The following is an 11,107-nucleotide window of genomic DNA, read 5'->3' on the forward strand; positions in this document are numbered from 1 at the left end:
CTTTATATAAATGTAATCATACAGTATTTATTCTTTTGTAACTGGCTTCTCTTGCTTAAGAAAATGTTGTGAGATCCTGCTTAGTAATTGTGGTTCATCCTTTCTCATTGCTATGTAATATTCTATTGTGTGAATAAACCATTATTCATTCACTTTAATGTTATTGGGCATTTGGGTAGGTAATTTTAACTTTGGGAATATTATGATTAGCTATGTCATAAATATTTTAGTCCATGCCCTTTGGTGAACACATGTGCATATTTCTACAGGGCATACACCTAGGATTGGAATTGTTTGGTTGGGGTTCAGTTTTAGTAGGTACTCCCAGATGATTTTTCTCAAAGTAGTTATACCAGTTCACACTCCCACTGGCAACAGGTGAGGATTTCTGTTGCTCCACATCCTTGCCAATACCTAACGTGTATTATTAAATAGTCAGGGTTCTCCAAAGAATCAGAACCGCTGTCTCTCCTATTGGTTTTATATTTTTATATGTGACTATATATACACACACACACACACACACACATACACATATATGTAGCTGACCCTTGAACAACGCAGTGGTTTGGGGCACTGACCTCCCTGTGCAGTCAAAAATCTGTGTATAATTTTTCACTCTCCCCAAAATTAACTAATAGCTCACTGTTGGCCGAAAGCCTTACCCATAACATAAACAGTTAAGTAACCCATATTTTGTATGTTATAGATTGTGTACTATATTCTTACAATAAAGTAAGCCAGAAAAAGTAAAATGTTATTCAGAAAATCTTAAGGAAGAGAAAATATGTGTACCATTCATTAAGTGTAAGTGGTTTGTCATAAAGGTCTTTATCCTTGTCATGTTATGAAGAGTAGGCTGAAAAGGAGTAGGAAGAGGAGGGATGGATTTTGCTCTCTCAGGGGTGGCAGAGGCAGAAGAAAATCTGTGTGTAAGTGGACCTGCACAGTTTGAACCTGTTATTCAAGAATCAGCTGTGTGTGCCTGTGCGTGTGTGTGTGTGTGTGTGTGTGTGTGTGTGTGTGTGTGTAGAGAGACAGAGAGAGAAATTGATTGATTATAGGGATTGGCTCATACAGTTATGTAGGTCAAGAAGTCCTGTGACCTGCTGTCTGCAACCTGGAGAACCAGGAAAGCTGGTGATGTCATTCGGTCTGAGTCTGAAAGCTGAGAATCACAGGAGCCAGTGGCACAAGTCCCAGCTCAAGTCTGAAGGTCCGAGAACTAGAGGGGCTGATGGTACAAGTCCCAATTCTAGGCCAGAGGCCTCAGAACCAGTGTGCCGATGTTCACAGGCAGGAAAAGATAAATGCCCAGCTCAAATAGAAGCAGATTCTCCCTTCTGTTGCCTTTTTGTTCTATTTGGTCCCTCAACAGGTTGAATGATGCCCCCCTTCACTGGAGAGGGTGGTTTTCTTTATTCACTCTACCGATTCAAATGCTAATCTCTTCTAGAAACATCTCATAGACCACCCAGAAACAATGTTTTATCGGCTATCTGGGCATCCTTTAGCTCAGTCAAGTTGACACAGAAATTAACCATCACAGTATTTTTCATCTGTTTTCTTATACTCAGTGTGGTGAGGGTGCAGTGGTAATATATGGTAGCTTTAATTTGTGTTTCCCGGATGATTAATGAATTGAGAGCCAATTTTTGGTTGTAAATTATGCTAAAACGTTGTTGTAGCGTGCAGCTCAGTATCAGATATATTTTAGCTTTATTTCAAGGAACTTAATTATAAGAAGTATTTTACAAAATATATCAAAGGATATTATAACTGGATCCAAGGTTATGAGTATGAAACTTAAAAATAGCATACATTTAATTTTTAAAGTAAGTCTCAAGTGTTAATGTCCTGTAATATGATACCTAATGAGATTTAGTTTGCGTTGAATTATATTTTTATAATTGAATGTTATTTTCCTGTTGACTTCAGTTGTAAACATTAAAGATGTTCTCATATGAAAATCTTTCAGTGAAATACTATGCAGCCATAAAAAAGGGTGAGTTCATGTCCTTTGTAGGGACATGGATGCAGCTGGAAACCATCATTTTCAGCAAACTATCACAAGAACAGAAAACCAAACACCGCATGTTCTCACTCATAGGTGGAAATTGAACAATGAGATCACTTGGACACAGGAAGGGGAACATCACACACCGGGGCCTATTGTGGGGGCGGGGGAGGGGAGAGGGATAGCGTTAGGAGATATACCTAATGTAAATGACAAGTTAATGGGTGCAGCACACCAACATGGCACATGTATACATATGTAACAAACCTGCACGTTGTGCACATGTATCCTAGAACTTAAAGTATAATAAAAATAAATAAATAAAAGGAAAGTACACAACAAAAAATAAATTAAAAAAAAAGAAAATCCTTCAGTAGACTGAGTTGAAATTTTTTGCCAAAGACAAATAAGTAAGTTGATAACCAATCTCTGTTGGCTGTTGTCATCAGGAACACTGCTAGACTCAAGTAAGACAATATTTGTAGAGCATTACCCAGTTGTTTGTGTTATTTTTGGAGCCTTAAAATCTTTGAAATGTTCTTAACATCTTGGTTTTCTTTCTGTTTTATCCACTGATACCTTACTCCTAACCCTCCATGTGTAGTTCTCAGAATTTATTCCATTCTTGCTATCGTCTGAGTTTTTAGAACAAAGTGGAAGGCACAGAACAACCCAAAAACTGTCCCTCCGCCACAAACACATTTTTATATATTTAAGTATAATTTAAATACAAAAATATAGAATGCTGCTAACCTCATTGGCATTTTAAGATCATATTGTAATGGTAGGCTATTGAGACAACATGGGACTTGTACCTAGCATAGTGCCTGTCTCACAGGAGCTCACTGTGTGTTTGTTGATAAGACAATGTGGATAAGACAATGAAAAAATTCTACTATTGGTTTTTTCTCTTTTTAGGTTTTGTTGGGAGCTTCTATTTGTTGTCCCCTGCCTGTCAGTTTTGGATCTTTAATTTTAAAAAGGGTATTTAAGATGGATATGAGAAAGTTACTATTATGCTGGGCGCAGTGGCTCACACCTATAATCCTAATGCTTTGGGAGGCCAAAGTGGAAGGATCACTTGAGGCAAAGAGTTCAGGAAAGTTGCTATTAGTAAAATTTTCAAAGTGGAACTTTCTCTCGGATAACCTCATACAGACAAGTCAAAAAGGAGAATGGTAAAATTGTAAAATGACTGGAAAATAAATATACATTTTAGTGATTTTTTTATGTGGTACTTATTTTGGGAGAATCTAATTATTCAAGTACCCATTAAAATGAAAAGCAAAGTTAATGTTATCTTTATATATATATATTTTTTGCAAATTTAAATAAGAATTTAATAGGGCTTAAACAATAGGACTTTTTTATTTATTTATTATTATTATTATACTTTAAGTTCTACGGTACATGTGCATAACGTGCAGGTTTGTTACATGTGTATACTTGTGCCATGTTGGTGTGCTGCACCCATATCTTTATATTATTTAAGATACATCCCTGAGATTAAAAAAATTCTACAATATATATAGGATTACTTATGAACAAAGAGAACTAGAAAAAACATGTTTTAAGAAGAGATAAATAAAATAAGTTCCAAATAGGAGGAAAGAAAGCTGTAGAGGGGCCGGGCACAGTGGCTCAAGCCTGTAATCCCAGCACTTTGGGAGGCTGAGGCAGTCACATCACCTGAGATCAGGAGTTTGAGACCAGTCTGGTCAAAATGGCAAAACCCTGTCTCTACTAAAAATACAAAAAAAATTAACTGGGCATGGTGGCCAACGCTGGTAGTCCCAGCTACTTGGGAGGCTGAGGCAGGAGAATTGCTGGAACCTGGGAGGCAGAGATTGCAGTGAGCCGAGATTGCACTACTCCACTCCACCCTGGTCGACAGAGCAAGACTGTGTCAAAGAAAGAAAGAAGAGAGAGAGAGAGAGAGAGGGAGGGAGGGAGGGAGGTAGGCAGGAAGGCAGGAAGGCAGGAAGGCAGGAAGGCAGGAAGGAAGGAAGGAAGGAAGGAAGGAAGGAAGGAAGGAAGGAAGGAAGCTGGAGAGAACAGTGACATTATATTTCAGTAGCATCTGTTATCCTAGATGATGTTGAAGAGTTTTGTTGAATGCTTTTTTTTTTCACAACTCTCTTCTACTCTGAATTATAAAATGTAATAGTGTGGTGTTAGAAAAGACAGCAATTCCTTTAGAAGTTGGTCATATATTATTTTGACCATTGGTCATTGATTATTTTACTGGCCAGTTTGTGAAGCTTTTCTTGATTTTTTTTTATTATTCCAGATCTTTAGACCTCACTATGAAACAACCCACTTGTTAAGAAACATTGATACAGTCATTGGAAAATCTTAACCATATGTAGTAGAATGGCCACAAGCAAATGCATGAGGCTTAGGCCTGAAACTTCAGGGTTTTGTTTGATACATGTATCAATTTATATAGAATTGATCAAAGCATATATATGACTGCTACTGATTACCACAGAAAAATAGCTGAGTAACTGTTGCTTTATTCTGTAACATCAGTGTGTGTAATAAAAAATAAATTTTGTTCATTGTCTCCAGTTCTGGCACACAGTTCCTAAAACCCTTGGAATCTCCAAAGTGATGAGTGTCTTTTGTACTCTAAGAGAAGATTGTTGGCTGGGGTCCCCTAGATAGCTTAGATGGGGGCTGCTGCCAGAAAGACCAAGAATTGGAACTTTCAGCCCCACCTCTGACTTCCAGCAGGGAGAGAGGGCCTGGAGATTTAGATGATTACAAATGGCCATGATTTAATCAATCATGCTTATATAAAGAAACCTCTATAAAACCCCATAAATGACAGTTCGGAGAGCTTCTGGGTTGGTGGACACAGTGAGGTACTGGGAGGGTGGCATGCTTGGAGGTGGCATGGAAGCTCTGTGCACCCACCCTACGCCTGCCCCATTGCCCTGTCCTGTGTTTCTCTTCGATTTGGCTGTTGTCTTCCTGAGTCGTAGTAGCCTTTTAAACAAACCAGTAATAGTAAGTAAAGTGCTTTACTGAGTTCTGTGTCATTCCAGCAAATTATTAAATCTGAGGCTGGGTCATGGGAACCCTCAAATTTGTAGTCTGTAGGCAGAAATGGGAATAGCCTGGGCATGTCGTCTGTGGCTAGCATCTGATGCTGGGGGCAGGGGGGCAGTCTTATGGGACTGAGCTCTTAGTCTGTGAGGTCTGGGCTAACTCCAGGTAGTTACTATCAGAATTGTATTGAATTGTTGGACACCTAATTGGTGTCTGAAAAATTGGAGAATTGGTTGGTGTGATTAAAAAAAAAAAAAAAAACCCAAACATTTGGTGTCAGAAGTGTTGTCAGTAAAAACAGTTCAGTATCAGGTGCTTAAATTCAAAGATGGTCTAGATTTTGTTTGATCACTGGGTTCTCTCTTTTAATATCGAGGGTTAGTTATCAAGGTAGTTTTTAAATGACTTGGACATTTTGAAAATAGAATAAAAATACTAATTTACAAAATTTCTAGAAAACAAGGGTTAAATCAGGCTGTATAATCAGTGGAGATATAAGCCCTTTAAGGCAATATCCTTATCTCCGTTTCTGTTAAATTTGAGTTTGGGATCTTCTAAGATAATTGTGACTATTTTGTAGGCCGTAAGGAGAAAAGTGACATCTGGTATATCTGAACAACAGACCTTAAAGGATTCTAACCCAAACGCATACCAAGCTTGATTGGTATTGAACTGGCCTGGGGAAAAATATGTCATAATAGCAGAAACTCTGTGATGGTATGGACGGAGAACTTTATAAAGCCAAGGAACTGAATCCAGGCACTGGAGTCAAAGAGGAAAACTTCTAGCATCTCCCTGTAGCCATACATAATTCTGTAGGTATTACCATTCCCTCTCAACTTATTCTGTATTATTAGGGAAATAAAGTCTTTCTCTAACATTTTTCTGTTCTCATAATATGGTTTGAAATGCAGTCACTTTTACTTAAACTTACCTTTTGGAGTAAAATAATTTATGGAATTCATAGCACTCAAATTGTTTCACCAGAGTACTTGTAGAAATTCTGGATTAGTTGATTAACCACAGTTCATAGCTTCCCAGTTGCACATTATTCTTAGGTTTCAAAAATTCCTTTCTGAATAAGAGATACAAAACAACCCACCCAGAAACAAATTATTTTCTTGGTTGGCAGAGCAGTATCATTCTTAACACACATGAAATTGAGCTAAGAACCAGAGCTAATCCAAGATTTTAGAGCTGTCTTAGCTCTGCTAATTTTCTTTATTATTTTGCTTGTATTTTCATTTTCACACAATTCTCTCAAGTGATTAAGCTGTACTTAAGTATTTTTTAAAATTTTGTCTTTCAAAAGGTTCTTACTGTTTTGTTTCAGAAAGGACATGCTATAGCTAATACACTTTTTGTAATCTTATGGTGGCCATGGAAATGTGCCATTCAGACCTCCTGCTGGTGGGAGGCACAAATGACTGACAGTCCCAGCTGTGGCCCCTCTGGATCCACCACCTCATCCTTGCTGAGGTCACACTGATGGTGACTCCACATGGCCAGTGAATGAGTGAGTGTAGGCCTGTTCATAAGGAACACAGTTCTCTAATTGGCAGGGCATTACTTCCTATTACTGCATAATAATTACCCTAAAATTTAACAACTTAAATATTCATCTCACATGGTTTCTGAGGATCAGGAATCTGGGAGTGGCTTACGTAGGCATTTCTGCCTCAGGGTCCCTCATGAGGTTGTAGTCAAGCAGTTGGCCAGGGCTGTAGTCACCGGTAGGCTGGACTAGGGCTGGAAGATGTTCTTCCAGGATGGCTCTCATATTCATACATGGGTATTGGCAAGAGCCTACAGTTCCTTGCTGGCTGCTGTTGGCCTCAGATCCTTGTCACATGGTTGTCTCCACAGGGCAACAACTAACATACTTTTTCAGGGTCCAGATTTGTTGGGGACAAGTAAGAGTAGTTTGGTTTTTGTCTTAGGTATCATTTATTCTGAGATGCTTTTTCTAAACATCAACCCCACCAAGGGTTGCCAGATATAGCAAGTAGAGGACAATATTTGGAACGTACTTTTACTAAAAAATTTTTCATTGTTCATCTAAAATTCATATTTAACTGGGTGTCTTATATTTTATCTGATAGCCTTTCTGGGTTTAGTTTGTCTTCTCTGTGCACCTATGATACCCTGTGCTATCCCATTTCTGTATTTACTGCACTATATTTTAATTGTCTATTTAGTTGCCAGTATCTTCCCACTAGAGTGAAACTTCTCTATTTCTCTATGGGAATAAACTGTGTCTTGTTTTGTTTTGTTTTGTTTTTTTATTCACTGTTACATCCCCAGTGCCAAGCACTGTGCTTGACCTATAATAGGTACTCAGTAGCCAGGCACAGTGGCTCACACCTGTAATCCCAGCACTTTGGGAGGCCGAGGCAGACGGATCACGAGGTTAGGAGTTCGAGACCAACCTGACCAACATGGTGAAACCCCATCTCTACTAAAAATACAAAAATTAGCCAGGCATGGTGGTGCGTACCTGTAATCCCACCTACTCAGGAGGCTGAGGCAGGAGAATCACTTGAACCCTGGAGGCGGACGTTGCAGTGAGCCGAGATTGTGCCACTGCACTCCGGCGTGGGTGACAGAGCAAGACTCTGTCTCAAAAAAAAAAAAAAAGGGTACTCAGTAAATTCATGTGGGCTTTCCAAGAATGAAAACACTTGGTCTTATAATTGCATGCACTTTTCTCCTCCACCTTTTTTTCCTCCTCAACATTGATTGTCATGATGAATCTCAGTGGAATGCTAATGCAGCGAAAGGGCTAGTAATTCCAAGATTCAAGAACTTGTGTTATCACTTTATATATAAGCTTCAGGTTCCCTTCTGGTAACTGGAGATAATATCTGTTTCCTCTTGGAAACAGGAAAAAAAATGATAAAGCCTACTGTTTTCTAGGATTGTGCTAGCTTCAATAATTAGAAGCTGGGCTTTATGTAATGATAATAGGTTTTAAGTAGCAGTAATAAGGACATGGAATCAAATAGGTCTGAGTTTCAATGTTAGCCTTGTCACATACTAAAGGTGACTTCTTGGGCAAATTTGTCATGTTTCAAAATGTCAATTTTCTTATCTCTAAAATGGGAGTGATCATGCAATTTCATAAGGGCTATTGTGAGGATTAAATTATAAAACAAGTGACCTCGCCTAGCAGAGTGCCTGTTTTTGGCACATGGTAGGTACACTGCAAATCCCTAATGAAGCTTCTTGGGGCTACCATATGTTCCTTGAGTGATTTTGTCTTTTGATTGATAGACATTTATAATTCCACCAATTGTAGATTCTCATCCAAGCACGTATACCAAATATCTGAACCTATGTTTTATCTCTTACCGAGATGGATTACTATGGCCACAACACACCAGAAGAATAAAATTAACCTGTTTTATGATCATCTAAATAGCTCATTTCTCTTAATATGTAGATGAACCATTCAGTGCTTCCTCTCCCAGTGACAGGAAAAGACTGACTGCATTGTAGGATCAAAAGGGGATGTTTTTATGATTGTTGTCTGCCACAAACTAGTTATCTCTGTGGTGATTTTTCCAATATTTCCTGCTTTAAATCCAGATCAGAAAGCTCATGAGGTTCCACTTTCTCAGTCTTTGGCTCTTCTGAAAATCAAGTTCAAGTATAACTTTTAGCCCTTCACATCTCCGGAGGTTTCTGTCCTTAATGGTCTTACATACATTAGAATTGTTGATTGTACCATCTCTTATGTCCCTAACACTGTCTTTTCCCACTTGATCCATGTTTTTTAGTTTCATGAATAAGAAAAGTGAATCTCATAAAGGTAAAATGACTTACTGCTGACCACACACATAGTCAGCTGGGATTTGAACCTAGGTATGTTGACTTCATTGCAATATGCATACCACATGCCAGTTGTTTTAGTGGATGAGAATTATGAAACCTGTGCATTGATATGCAAACACGAGGTGTTAATATTATGAAGTGCCACCCCGAGATACAAGATAACCCCTATAGCAGAGAGTTTATAATTGATTTAAGGAGAAGTGATACATAAATAAATAACAAAAGATAGTGTCAGTGATTCATATAGGCAAAACAAGCTACTAAAATCATAATTGTTTTTAGCCATATAGAATATTTGTTTTTAGCCATATAGAATATTTGTTGATATTAATCTCACTTTGTGTCTGGATTCTTAGCATAATGTTTTCAAGATTCATTCATGTTGTATGAATCAGTAGTTCTTTTCTATTACTAAACAGTATTCTATTCTATGATACACCACCATTCGTGTATCCAGTCATGGGTTGATGAACATTTTTGTTTAACTTGTGGACCATTATTAATAAAACTGCTATGAACATTCAAATACAAGCTTATGTGTTGACATAAGTTTTCATCTCTCTAAGGTAAATACCTAGAAGTGGAATTGCTGGGTCATACGGTAAGTGTATATTTAACTTTATAAGCAGTTACCAAACATGTTTCCCAAAGTGTTTTTCCAAGTTGGTATTCCCATCAGCAATGTGTATAAGAGTTCTAGTGCCCTGTGTCCTTGCCAACACTTGGTATGATCAGGTTTTTTTTTTCCATTTTAGTGATTCAAGTGAGTTTGGTGCTCAGTGTGGTTTTAATTTGTATTTCCCTAATGACTAATGATATTATGAATCTTTTCATATGATTATTTGCCATCAGCATATCTTCTTTGGTTACGTGTTTAAATCTTTTGCAGATTTTTTATTGAGTTGTCTTGTTATTGTCTTATTCATGTTACAAGTCCTTTATCACATGTATATTTTGCAAACATTTCTCCCAGGCTATCATGTGTCTTTTTCTTCTCTTAACTTTTTAAAGACTTCTCCAGTATCTCCTGCTTAAAATCTAGATCAGAAAGCTCATGAGGTTCTACTTTCTCAGTCTTAACTTTTTAAAGTTAAGAGATTTCGAAGAGCAGACATGTTTTATATCTTGATACATCAGTCTGTTTATGTTGCTATAAAGGACTCATGAGGCAGGATAATTTATAAAGAAGTTTATTTTGGCTCATGGTTATGCAGGCTGTACAGGAAGCATGATGCCAGCATCTACTTCTGGTGAGGGCTTTGGGAAGCCTACAGTCATGGCAGAAGGCAAAGGAGAGTCAGCAAGTCATATGGCAAGAGAGGGAGCAAGAGAGATGGGGAGAGGTGCCATACTGTTTTAAACAACCAGATCTCATGTGAATTACTCATTACCATAGAGATGACACCAAGCCATTCATGAGGGATCCTCCCCCATGACCCAAACACCCCCATCAGGTCCCACCTCGAACATTGAGGATTACATTTCAGCATGAGATTTGGAGCAGACAAACATCTAACCTGTATCACTTAATGTGCAATTTTTCAATTAAAAAAGATAGTTAGTGGTTCTTTGTATCCTATTTAAGAAATCTAAGCCAGGCAGGGTGACTTGAGCCTAGTAGTTCCAGCTCCTTGGGAGGCCGAAGTGGGAGAATCCCTTGAGCCCAGGAGTTAGAGACCAGCCTCGGCAACATAGTGAAACCCTGTCTCAGAAAGAAAAGAGGAAAGAAAAGAAATTTTTGCCTAAGCCAATAATATTAAGATTTTCTTGCACATTTTCCTACAAGATTTTACGTTGCTATATTCCTTTATTTTCCTAGAACTTTCCTAGAAGTTTTCTAATTTTAGCTCTTAAATTTAAGTCTATGATAAGTTTGGTTTTTTGTGCTTTTCCAAGACAGTCTTGCTCTGTCACCTAGGCTGGAGTGCAGTAGCACAGTCACAGCTCACTGCAGCCTTGACCTCCTGGGCTCAAGCTATCCTCCCACCTCAGCCTCCCAGGTAGCTGGGACTACAGACATGTGCCATCACACCTAGCTAATTTTTAAATTTGTTGTAGATATGGGGTCTCCTTACGTTGGCTAGGCTGGTCTCGAACTCTTGAGCTCAAGCAGTCCTCCCGCTTCAGCCTCCCAAAGTGCTGGGATTACAAGCGTGAGTCACTAAGTCCAGCCTTGTGATAAATTTTGAGTTAATTTTTGTA

The 11,107-nt window shown here is 38.3% G+C and overlaps 1 protein-coding gene across 13 annotated transcripts in view; it reads left to right on the plus strand.

The window, feature by feature from the left end:
* TFDP2 (transcription factor Dp-2) overlaps positions 1 to 11,107 on the plus strand; it is a 191,378-nt gene that overhangs the window by 76,040 nt on the left and 104,231 nt on the right. For 2 of the 13 annotated variants that reach the window (XM_073023546.1, XM_073023547.1), the window contains one exon: positions 9,472 to 9,506. The exons of the other annotated variants lie outside the window; for them this stretch is intronic. The gene's annotated coding sequence lies outside the window, so the exon portion shown is untranslated. The remainder of the gene's footprint in view (positions 1 to 9,471; positions 9,507 to 11,107) is intronic. 13 annotated transcript variants of the gene reach the window in all.

Source organism: Chlorocebus sabaeus, chromosome 15 (assembly GCF_047675955.1).
Source record: "Chlorocebus sabaeus isolate Y175 chromosome 15, mChlSab1.0.hap1, whole genome shotgun sequence".
Lineage (NCBI taxonomy): Eukaryota > Metazoa > Chordata > Mammalia > Primates > Cercopithecidae > Chlorocebus > Chlorocebus sabaeus.